The 13,256-nt window shown below is 35.9% G+C and overlaps 1 protein-coding gene across 3 annotated transcripts in view; it reads left to right on the forward strand.

The window, feature by feature from the left end:
- Positions 1-13,256, forward strand: part of COG5 (component of oligomeric golgi complex 5) — a 366,355-nt gene that overhangs the window by 296,537 nt on the left and 56,562 nt on the right. The gene's annotated exons all lie outside the window — the stretch shown is intronic.

The raw sequence follows: 13,256 nt of genomic DNA on the forward strand, positions 1-13,256 counted from the left end.
GTGATTCTTCCTCCTCAAGTAACTGAAAGTTATCTGGAAAATCCCCCAGGTATTTGAAAGTTAAACAGCAAACATTTAAATGATCTATAGGCCAAAGAGGGATATTTTTTAAAAAATATTTCGAGCTAAATAAAAATGCAAATAGAACAAATGTATTAGCATTTGTAGGATGCAGCTAACTCAGCAAAGTTCAAATCGTTAAATACTTTTATTGGGGAGGAAAAAAGATCTCAATCAAGGATCTAATCTTCTACCTTAACAAACTAAAAAGAGAAAAAAAAAAAGAGCAAATTAAACCATAACACATACTAAGAAGGAAATAATAAAGATGAGAGCAGAAAACAATCAAGTTAAAAACAAAACAAAACAAAAAAAAATAGAGAACATGATTAAAGCCAAAAGCATATTCTAGAATTATGATTTTAGTAAAATCATTGTATACAAGGTATCACTGAAAACCAGCTATTTCTGTCTACCAGCTACAAACAGAAAATAGAATTCACTTTATAAAAGGCTATTTACAGTGGCAGCAGAAAATAGCAAATTCCAGAATTTGATATTTTCAAATTCTAGGAATAATTTGACAAAATATGGGCAAGACTTTACACTGAAAGCTATAAGTTGTATTGAGAGAAATTGAAGAAGAATTTTTTAAATGATGGTATATATGCTATTCATGTATTAGATGACTCAGTATTATATGGAGGTTGATTCTTCTGAAATTGATCTATAGATTTGATGTAATTCCAATAAAAATTCTAACTTAAAAAAAGTTGATCAGTTGATTGTTAAATTTTTACAGAAATACAGAAATGTCAAGAATAACCAAGACACTTGTTTTAAGAGATGGAGTCTTGCTCTGTTACCAGGCTAGATGCAATGTCATGATCCTTGCTCACTGTAGCCTGGAACTCCTGGGCTTAAGGGATCCTCTGCCTCAGCCTCCCCAGTAGTTGAGATTTCAGGCATGAGTTACCACACTTGGCAGTCAAGACACTTTTTTAAGAAGAGGAATAATGCAGAGCGATTTGCTCTACTAGATAAGAAGACTCATAAAGTTATAGTAAAGGCCAGGTGTGGTGTCTCACGCCTGTAAATCCCAGCACTTTGGGAGGCTGAGGAGGGAGAATTACTTGAGATCAAGAGTTTGAGACCAGCCTGGGCAATTGAGTGAGATCTCATCTCTACCAAAAAAAAAAAAAAAAAAAAGTTCTAGTTAAGATAATGAAGTATAAAGTATTACCACAGGTATAGAAAAATGGAACATTGAAAGAGAAACAGTCCCACATATATACAGTCACAGTATATTAAAATTCACACTAAACAATTAATTTTACCAAACAGCCACTTTTCTCCAGTTTAAACATCAACTGCCTAAAATAACATTACCAAAACGAAATGTAGTACATATTTTGGAAGTTTGGAGAAAATGAGTAAAGAGGTGTGTGTGTGTGTGTGTATGTGTGTGTGTGTGTAACATCTTTCTTTTCTTGGGTCTAGATTTTTTATGTTCACTTTTGGTAATTCAAAACATATGTGAGGCTGGGCGACATGGCTCACGCCTGTAATCCCAGCACTGTGAGAGGCCAAGGCAGGTGGATAGCTTGAGCCATGGAGTTCAAGACGAGCTTGGGGGATTTGCGAAACCTCATCTCTACTGAAAATACCAAAATTAGCAGGATGTGGTGGCACATATCTGATGTCCCAGATACTTGGGAAGCTGAGGCAGGAGGATCACTCGAGCCCAGAAGGCGGAGGCTGTAGTGAACCAAGATCATGGCCACTGCACTCCAGCCAGAGTAATAGAGGGAGGTCCCATCTCAAAAAAAAAAAAAAAAAAAAAAAAAAAAAGGCATATGTGAGTACTATCTTTGCTAAGGACCCAAGAGAGAAAACTTTTTGAAAAAGTTTATGGCTTTCAGTTCTGTTTAAATTTTTGCCATATGTAAGATTTTACAAGAAGGAATAATTTGATTAGTATTCAGAGGGACTGATCACAATGAATGGAACTGAAGAGGCAAGTCCAAGTGCCTAAAAAGGCAGTAGCAGCCTGGCAATTATTGAAGCAATGTGTGTTCTGGACTTTGGTTATACCACCATAAAATGATACCTTCAACCCCAGATCCTCTTTCTTGTAAGCCTGGACTCTTGAATATTGACAGACTTAAAACTGATTAAATGCTCTTGCTTTTCCAGAATTCCTTGTGACCCAGTCTGACATCCTTGAAACTATGTAACCTTAACCCTAGATCCTGCCAGCTCTAACAGGCTATAGTAAGGGCTTTGGCCTTCACTCAGAATGAGAGGGAAGCTATTTAATGGTTGAATGCAGAAGGAGGAAATCTAATGCAAAAAGGAAGGGTTAGAATGCAGGAAGTAATGATAAGCACAAAACATTGATAAACATGTAGGTAAATCTAATCTTTAATTGCATGAAATAAGAATAGTGACTAATATGGAACATAGAAGTAAGATGGAACTAAAATACAAGTCCACATTAAGGTATAAAATGAGGAAAGAGTGATGGATATTAAAGCATTTTAAAATGCATGTCATTGTTCAGGATTGTAAAGCCATAGATATATTCACTTAAGTTGAATGTAGTTTACTTTTTTTTTTTTTTTTTTGAGATGGAGTCTTGCTGTCACCCAAGCTGGAATACAGTGGCGCGATCTTGGCTCACTGCAAGCTCTGCCTCCTGAGTTCACGCCATTCTCCTGCCTCAGCCTCCCAAGTATCTGGGACTACAGGCACCTGCCACCACGCCCAGATAATTTTTTGTATTTTTAGTAGAGACGGGGTATCACCAAGTTAACCAGGATGGTCTCATTCTTGTGACCTCGTGATCCCCCTGCCTTGGCCTCCCAAAGTGCTGGGATTATAGGCATGAGCCACCGCGCCTGGCTTAAATTGAATATAATATTAATTTAATTATGACTACTGAAAGAATAGAAATAGAATATGTAACTTAGAATTAAGTTAATGGAAAAGGGTAAAAAAGGAAATTATCAGTTGAGCAAAAGGCTGAAAAATATACAGAAACAAAAGAGGCAAAAATTGAATCATGACAAATAAGAGAAAGTTTATAATAAGGTAGTAAAATAACTCCAACAAATACATCACTGATCACAATAAATATAAATATACTAAACTGGCCACTGACATTTTTCAATTTGCATAGAATCAATGGCTGAATTCAGCTTTGTGTGACATACCTAAAATATAAGGACAGATAAAGGATGAAAGTAAAGGAATGGAGAAAAAATATTTCGGGCAAATACTAATCAGAAGAATGCTGACAACGATATTAACATCAGACAGAATAGACTTTAAGTCAGAAAGCATTATTAGGGATTGTGAAGGTCACATATTGAGAAAAGGAACAATTTACTAGGAAGGCAAAGAATTATAATATACGTTACAACACGGCCTCAGACTAATAAAGCACAAGTGGATAGAATTATAGAGAGAAATGGACAAATCCACTATCAAAATGAGAGATTGTAGTGGGGAAGAGGGTCAGTCAAGCCACATTGGAATTACAGCCCTTAAAACTACTTCTCTTGAGATGCTTTCTCAAACAGTTATAGCCATTTATGGCAAACACAATCATAGAATGACAAATATAATAGTGCCATGTTTTGCAAAATGAATTCCTGCTTTCAATCAGGTAAGGAACCTTTTTTACTGGTTTTACATTGTAAACATTAATATTAAAACCAATATACAGAAAGAACCTAATTAACTTGGAGTTCAGTAATACACTTTTTTATTATTAGGACTTTAGTTGAACTGAAGGTTATTTTTGGACTATATATAAAGAATTTCTTAGGCCAGGCACAGTGACTCACACCTGTAATCCCTGTACTTTGGGAGACTGAGGTGGGCGGATCACCTCAGTTCAGGAGTTTGAGACCAGCCTGACCAACATGAAGAAACACCATCTGTACTAAAAATACAAAATTAGCCAGGCATGATGGTGCATGCCTGTAATCTCAACTACTAAGGAGACTGAGGCAGGAGAATCGCTTGAACCCAGGAGGCAGAGGTTGCAGTGAGCCGAGATCGTGCCATTACGCTTCAGCCTCGGCAACAAGAGTGAAACTCCATCTCAAAAAAACAACAAAAAAGAATTTCTTACTACGAAAAGTAATAATGCATGTAAGATTAGAGATTTAATTACATTTTTTAAATTATTTTTTTTAAATAGAGGTGGGGATCTCACTATGTTGTACAGGCTGGTCTCCAACTCCTGGCCTCAAGCGATCCTCCCTCCTCAAGCTCCCAAAGTGCTGGGATTACAGGTGTAAGCCACCATGTCTGGCCCTTACCCCAATTATTTTTTTTAATTGTATTGATTAATTAGGCCTTAATACTAGGAAGCTAGGATTTTAGTTATTCTGTATCCCTCAGAGTAATAAACTGTCATTCTTTTTTGAAATTCTGTAGTTTGAAGTTTAGTTTGTACTATAATCAAATTACTGTAAATCAAAGAGGTCTTATTCTCTACATTTCATGTAGATATGAAGGATTTTTTAAGTTGTTAATAAATTACTTACAGTATTCATTATTGGAAAGTGGGAAAAGCTCAGCATACCTGAAAGTGAACAGTTCTTTCTTTTTCAAATGATTAGAAATATGCAGACTTATGACTCTAAATTTAATTAACGAGGCCAGTGTTTAGGTCATGAGTAGGTAGAAATTCTATCTGCTGTTCGAAAGCTTAAGACCCTTTCAAGAAAAATAAAAGCTCTTAGGGAGGATAATAGATTTGATTAAATGATTCATTCTTAGCAAATTGTGTTTGCATTTCTTACCCCCTGTATTGCCAGGTAAAGATTTTGACAGGAACATGGGAAATCTAGAGAAGGTTAATGAGAAAGTTAGGTTGAGAAAGGGGCTTTGTGTGGTGGGAATTGGTGGTGTTTGAACAACAGAGCTTTGAATTACAAAGCTGTATTTTATTCCTGTGTGTTGTTCATGTTCGTCTCTCATGAATAAACAAGACATGATTTTGTTTCTCACTTTTCGGTTATATATTAACTGTTCAAACTGGATCCTATCTCAAGCTATCATCTCTTTAATAACAGATTTTGTGTGAAGATTTAGTCTGATGTTAAGATACAGCTTTACCATTGAATCTGTTCTGTGGTTCAATTATACCTGTCTTTATTTTGTAAATAGCTAGTAAAAAAACTCTTTTTTAAATTGTCAAATATTTGATAAATTTAACAGTCAAAGGTATAACTAAGAACCAAGAAGGCCGTGAACTCATTCTCTGAACTGCTAGAATTGATATTACAGTGTCCATATACTAAAACACACACACACATAACTCATAGGAAAGTCTCCCGGCTTTAACATCATTAGTCCTCTGGTTTCCCACTTCAAAGCAAATTAGACCAAGATGAGGGAAGAATATCAAAAAAAGATCAAAAAAGAGAAAGTTTACACCTTAGAAATAAGGGGAGGACTCGTCAAATCACTAAAATTTAAAGAAGAATAGGAAACACCAAATATCAAAAGAGGTAGTAATCTTAGTTTGTTTAATGAATGTTTGTTTAATGCAGCTATGTATACCCTATTGAGCTCGGATAAAGTCACTAAAAGCAGAGAAGAGATGTAACAGCATAAACATACTGCTCAAACACTAGTGAACATTTATAATGGTTAACCTAAGTAGAATTTGCCTTCTTCAGGTACATGTTCTGTGTATCTTATTTATGAAACCAGGAAAGTGTGATATACACTGTGGGAATATTTTCTTGAAAATATTTTCTGGTAGTTTTAGCACTCAAGAAAATTAGTTTCTTTTATTTTCAAAGTTCAGTTAGATCGATGTGCTGGGAAAGTGACAAATTGCTGTGTGAACCTACAGATTCCTATACATTTTCAAAAACGTAACCTAAACCTGGATTCCACATAAAATATAATTTCTAATGTATTACAAACTCACACACACGTGTGTGTGTGTATTATTATTATTATTATTATTTGGAGACAGGGTTTCTCTGTCACCCAGGCTGGAGTGCATTGATATAGTCACAGCCACTGCAGCCTTGACCTCTTGGGGTCAAAAAATCCTCCTGCCTCAGCCTCCTGAGAACCTGGGACTATAGGCAAGAACCACTATACCCAGCTAATTTTTTCATTTTTTGTAGAGACAGGGTCTCACTATGTTGCTCACGTTGGTCTCAAACTCCTGAGCTCAAGCAGTCCTCCCACTTCGGCCTCCTAAGGTGCTGGGATTATAGGCGTGAGCTACCATGCCTAGCATATACAAACTATATTTAGCCTGAATGATCTTTGATAATTTAATTGTGAGCACATACATATTTAAGCATATAATTTTACATTTTTATAGGATAATTGGCTTGTTATAATAAGCTAAGTGATATTTAATCATAACTCTTACATTCCTTAATCTGAACCAGGTAACCTATGATGAAAGCATTTGAAAAATAAACATGAATAAAAATTAAGACTGAGTGTGGTGGCTAACACCTGTAATCTTTGGAAGATCCCAAAGATGACTTCTTGAGCCCAAGAGTTTGAGACCACTGAGGGCAAAAAGTGGACCCTGTCTCTACAGAAAATTAAATAATTAGCTGGCCATGGTGTTACATGCCTGTGGTCCCAGCTACTCGGGAAGCTGAGATGGGAGGATCACTTGATTAGGAGGTCGAAGCTGCAGTGAATCATGATCAGCTTGCGTGACAGAGGGAGACCCTGTCTCAAAAAATAAAATAAAAATTAATTATTTTTGTCTATGTCACAGATAAGTAGATTAAAAAGTCCTTTGATGAGATTATCTTTCCCCAAATCCTTCCTTTGGTCAGGTAGACAATAACCAAAGCAGTTTATCTTGTCATATTATCTTAAATCTTTCAGAGATGGAGATTGTATCCTTTTAATGTTTATAATGTATGAAATTGTATTCTATAACTATTTCTAAGTATATTCTACAAGTAAACCTTTTAGATACTTTATAGAATTCCACAGTGCTGTTTACTAGTATTTTACTAACCTTCCTCTTTATGTAATGCTTCATACTATTTCTTTACATTTTTACTTTTTTTCCCCAGTCTTTTTGTGAAAGCAAACTGCTACACAGACATATTTGCTTTCTTTTTTTACAGTTAACAGTATAATTTTAGCTACTTTCATTGTTTGTTCCATCATGTGAATTGCCTAATAGACCCAACCATTCCCTTATTCTTAGATATGTTGGGTTTTCCGATTTCTCCGTTTCATAAATATAGTCTTTGTGTATAAACTTTTCTGTATTATTTTCTTATGATACATTTTCTGGGGTTCGTTTTTGGTTTCTGTTGTTGTTTTGAGACAGGATCTGGCTCTGTCACTCAGACTGGAGTGCAGTGGCACAATTTTGACTCACTGCAACCTCAGCCTCCTAGGCTCACACCATCCTCACACCTTAGCCTCACAAGTAACTGGGACCTACAGGTGCGCACCACCACATCCAACTGATTTTTGTATTTTTTGTAGAGATGGGATTTTGCCATGTTGCCTGGTCTGGTCTCAAACTCCTGGGCTCAAGCGATTCTCCTGCCTCAGCCTCCCAAAGTGCTGGGATTACAGATGTGAGCCACCATGCCTGGCTCCATTGTCTGGAATTATTTTCCAATATATTTCTTACAATATTTTCTTACATATGTAAGTATATGGCAATTTTGAGGCTCTTGGAATATATTGCTGCTTAGTATCTCTTGACCTAGAGGATCATTGAACTGTATATCTAAAAAACTGATATGATGTAGATCAGGAATTGCTAATAGATTTTATGCCCTGGGTCAAGTCTTAGAGATTTGTAGTCACTGCCTGGAGTGCAATGTTGAGAGGCCATAAAAGGGCCACAGTTGATTATTGATGTCTTCTATATGCATGGGAGTGGGCATAAATAGACCACTAGAAGTGTTTCCTTAATATCTGGAAAGTAACTTACTTACCCTTTTGTAGTTTATAAGTAATCTATAACATATTATTTTGTTCTTTTTAGACATTTTTTGGAGTCATCAACTTTATAACTCCCCACAAATAATTCTTAGATTTTCTTAATAGAAACTTAAAGTTGTCATCCGACTCATCCCTTGAATTGTCAGTTTTATTTCTTTTACTTTTAGTCCTCAGGCATGATGTTTAGGGAGATTTTGGTCATTTCATCTGCAGATTAACAGTTATATAAAAACATTCTTCATGTTGTTACAACTATGTAATTTATTGTTTCAGTTATCTAGTCTCATCAGTTGTTTCTCACACATTGAATTCACATGCTGTTCCTAATGAGCAGATGTACAGAATTAGAATTTCTGAAGAATATTTTGTTCAGATAATTAAATTTAAAAAAACAGTGTATCTTGTCATTTGCATATAAGAATTATTTTAATTTTTATTTAAGGATTTGTTTAGCATTTGGATTCCCTCTCATTCTTTGCTTGTATGTGCACGTGCGTGTGTGTTTGTGTGTGTGTGTGTTTTACAAATAAACTCAAATGCAACTCTTTTGGTTTCTAACATCTTTCCAGATTGTATTGGAATAGTGTAACATGATTAACCAATATGTACATTTCTCCTATTTTACAATGTTGAATCTCTTATTGCTCCCACTTTTCTAGTTCCCTCATTCTCGGTGCTTTACAGCCAAAGCTGTATTTTTGCACCTTGGTACAATTTTATTCATCTCAAATAAGATAGGCTTTGAAAAAACAAGCATATGTAATAAGCATCTTCTACTTTGAGACGCTTTGCTGAACATGTACATGAATTAGTGATGTCAATTTTAAGGAGCTTGCAGGAAGAAATAGCTTGAGATAGTAAAGGTTAAAGTGGCTGAAGATGAGTGGAGGATTATAAAGTAGTTGAGGTGCCTACTTTGTACAAGATGCTTTGTTACCACAACCCAAATGGAGCAAAACCTACTCTGTAACTCCAGGCAGCTTCACTGGCGTTTGGTTCTCATTCCTAAATGCTAATCTGTTCAGTTGGTCCCTAGCCAGTACTGAGATAGACTAGAGGTTGGGGGAAGGAACCAAGCAAAGGAAAAGTGAAAAGAAAATACGAATAAGACATAGAATTGTCTGGAGATAGAAATATATGGTATTACCATTTTTAAGGCATTTTACAGTTTACATAGCATACTTTGGTATAAATTGTATTATTAGTTCCATGTTACAGATTAAGAAATTGAAGCTACAAGTCACTCAGCTAGCAAGTGGTAGGGACAGCAGACATTCTGGGAACATGAGTTTTCTGATTGCTTCTGTTTTTTCAGGGAAGTATACAGCAGAGTCATCAACTGAGAATAAGGAGGAGGGAAGGAGGTGTTGGAGATTAGAGAAATGAGGAGAAGGCGAGGAACAATCTCCTAGGGGCTTAGGAGCATGAATGGGATATTTAACAGTATTGACAGGCAACATCAAGAACCCACCTTGGTTTAGTGATCATAGATTTAAAGTCCAACCAGTGAGAAGCTCATTCAGCTTCTCACATTCAGGCATTGACTTGGTTTCGCCCAGGACTAGAATTTTCCTAAGTGACCATGAATATATGTATTCTTAATACCCTGCCCCGCTTGCTCTCTGAAAACTAATGGACTCTCCAGGCCCCAGTTTAAAGCCAGTATCTCCACAGGTGCACTGGATCCCATTTCCTCTCAAGATACCACTCACTGCTGAAAAGATGTTGCCCACTGCTGAAATTGATGATAATGAATCACCTAACATAATCTAATCCAAAAAGGAAGGAAGGAAGCAAAGAGATGGGTATCAGGGACTCCTGCAAGATAGAATGAGAAGGTGGTACATTTGGGAGGTCTAAAGGGGTTACTGAATTATTGGAATTAGAATCAAAGGGATGGCCAGTGCTGTGGCTCATGCCTGTGATCCCAGCATGTTGGGAGTCTGAGGCAGGTGGATTACTTGAGGCCAGGAGTTCAAGACCAGCCTGGCTAACATGGCAAAATCCCATCTCTACTAAAAATACAAAAATTAGCCAGGTATGGTGACGTATGCCTGTAATCCCAGCTACTCAGGAGGCTGAGGCACAAGAATCACTTGAACCCAGTAGGCGAAGGTTGCAGTGAGCCAAGAACATGCCACTGTCCTCCAGTTTGGGTGACAGAGAGAGAGCCTGTCTTAAAAAAAAGAAAAAAGAAAAAAAAAACCAAAGAGAAACATAAATATCTATCTACCTATTGTGTACTCACAGAAATTAAAATTAAAAATAAGTAAAATCAAAGGGAAAGATTTGAAATGGCAGCCCGAGAGTAGCATACTTGAACTCAGATTCGAAAGAGTTCAGTCATTATAATGGCAAGATTATAGAGTGTGACCATGGAAGAAGATAAATGAGTTGGAGTGAACAGTAAGATTGTTGAAGGAAAAGAGGACAAGGAACTGAGAGCCCATTGTATTGAAAGGATCATCTATTTGAAGACTGATTTAATCAAGAAGCAGGGGTCAACAGCAGTGAGCAAACCTAGTGCCCAGATCTTGGTCTCTAATTCCATTTTCCACTAAAAGGAACCAGAACTCTTTGGAGACATGGCTGATGCCAGATAGAAGTATTTCTTCAGTGTAAATCTGTGAAGTTGATAACAACTTTGGTTTTGTAAGAAAATATCCTTATTAGGAAATACACACATTGAAATATTTAAGGGTAAAGGGCCATAATGTATGTATAATTCAGAAAACGAATTATGCACATTCCTGTATGTGACACAGAGAGAGAGAGAGTACAAATGATAAAGCAAATGGGATAAAATGTAACAATTGGTAAATCCAGATAGAGAACATACAGTATTCCTCATACTGTTTTTATTTTTGTAACTTTCTGTAAATTTGAGGTTACAGTGGCATGGGTCCACTTATACACAGATTTTTTTCAACCAAAGGCAGATCAAAAGTACCATATTCATGGGATATAAAACCTGTATATATAGAGAGCCAACTTTTCCTGTATGCAGGTTCCTCAGGACCCACCGTGGGACTTGAATATGTGTGGATTTAGGTGGGGGGGTGGGTGTTATGGTCCTGAAACCAATCCTCCTTGTATACTGAGGGGAGACTATTTCCAAAAAAACAAAAACTACGACAAGAGTGGTATTGGAGAGAGATACATGGTCATCCACTTAGCTAAGTGTTGGACTTGGACTGATTATATTCTGTGCAGTAAAATCAGGATAGGCAGCAGATTATTTACATCTCCAATCTTTTGGAAACTTACATTTTCACTTTGATATTTTTATTTTGTTCTTTGTTTTTGGCACGATGATGTTTCATTTTTAGTTCTTTTATGTCAATAACGTTTTATACCCAAAACTATAATATTCTTTTTATATAGCTTTTTAGGTCTTTTGAACTTAAGTCATCTCTCTTTTTTTTTTTTTTTTTTTTTTTTAGGAGGTTTTCCTGCTTTTTTATTGTAAGAGTATGCAGCCTGTAGAGACACAAATTCAAAATCTTGGCAAATCATATTTTCTTTTTTTTTTTTTTTTTTTTTTTTTTTATTTTTTTTATTTTTTTATTTTTTTTTTATTATACTTTAAGTTCTAGGGTACATGTGCATAACGTGCAGGTTTGTTACATATGTATACTTATGCCATGTTGGTGTGCTGCACCCATCAACTCTTAACCTTCATTTTCACAAGGTTCTCAGAGCATCAGTCAATAACCTTGGAAGCCTGGGATTCTTTCTATGCTTTTTTAAAAAACAGTTTTATTAAGATATAATTCACATATCATATAACTCACCCATTAAAGTGTACAAGTCAGTGGTTTTTAGTATATTCACAGTCAATTTTAAAACATTTCATCACCCCATAAGCAACTTCATACCAGTTAGCACTCACTCCTCGTATACCCCACTGCCCCACTGCAATTTCCAATCGACTTTTGCACATATAGATTTGCCTAATCTGGATATTTCATATAAATGTAACCATTTAATATGTGGCTTTGTGGTTGTTTTTTTTCACATAGAATAATGTTTTCAGAATTCACCTATGTTGTAGTATGTATCAGAGCTTTATTCCTTTGTGTTGCTAAGTAATGTTCCATTGTGTGGTTATTCTACATTTTATTTGTCAGTTGGTTGATATTTGGGTTTCTATTTTGTTATTATGAATAAATGGTGCTATGGATATTTGTGTACAGATTTTTGTGTGAACATATGTTTTTATTTCTCTTATATATATCACTAGGAGTTGAGCTGCTGTGTCACATGGTCACTCTGTATCTACCTTTGAGGAAAGACCAGATTGTTTCCAAGCAGCTCCTCCAATTTTACATTCCCATCAGCAATGTGTGAGGGTTCAGTTTTTCTACATCCTGGCCAGCATTTGTTATTACCTGTCTTCCTGATTATAGCATCCAAGGGGTGTGACGTGGACCTGTATATACTTTTAAACCCCCAAAATATGATCAGTCCTCAATGATAAAAGATCTCCACCCTTTTCTAGCAGCAAGCATATCTCCTCATTAAATACTGAACACACAAAACAAATCGAAATAAAATAACATAAAAATTCTTTCCCTTTCCCATATCTTTGTTCTTCAAAATTGATTGGAGAGAATCTCAAGAGAAGTAAGAGAGATTGGATTTTTAAAATTGTACAGCTAGAGCTTATAACATTTAAATGCCCATTATAGTCAGATGTGTATTTAGCATCCGACCCCTCCTGCCCCAAGTCTGCCATACCCACTGATGCCACTCACCATGGCCACTTAATACTTTCAGAGTGCCTTATTCAGGAGCCTCTCCCCATCCTTACCTTGGCACAGACCCCATCATTTGCTTTATCTTGGGAGCTCAGAGTTTCTATTAGTATTAGTTCACCATATTATTGATTAAGTTGGATTTTGTGGACTCTTGTAAGTGCTTAAGCATTATCTTTTTAACATAGTTCTACAGGAAAATAAATATATTTTCAGGTCACCACCTTAGAACACAGCTTGTTTGCAAGTTTGTCATTATCTATGTCCATGAGGAAAGTCAAAATAAATTGGAGTTGTTTAACTTGGTTATGCTTCCTATGTCCTGATGAAGTTTAATATATCTTTAAATAACAATTGTTATAGAGGATTGGATTAAAATCTGATCAATACAAGAATGGTTGATATATTTTTTCTTAAATTTGAACCATGACAGTTAGAGATAATAAAGCATTCCATGTCCCTTTCCCTAAAACTCATGAATTTAGAAGTAAATTAAAGGTCAAGTGTAGAAAGGTTTTAATA

This window comes from Rhinopithecus roxellana, chromosome 6 (assembly GCF_007565055.1).
Source record: "Rhinopithecus roxellana isolate Shanxi Qingling chromosome 6, ASM756505v1, whole genome shotgun sequence".
NCBI lineage: Eukaryota > Metazoa > Chordata > Mammalia > Primates > Cercopithecidae > Rhinopithecus > Rhinopithecus roxellana.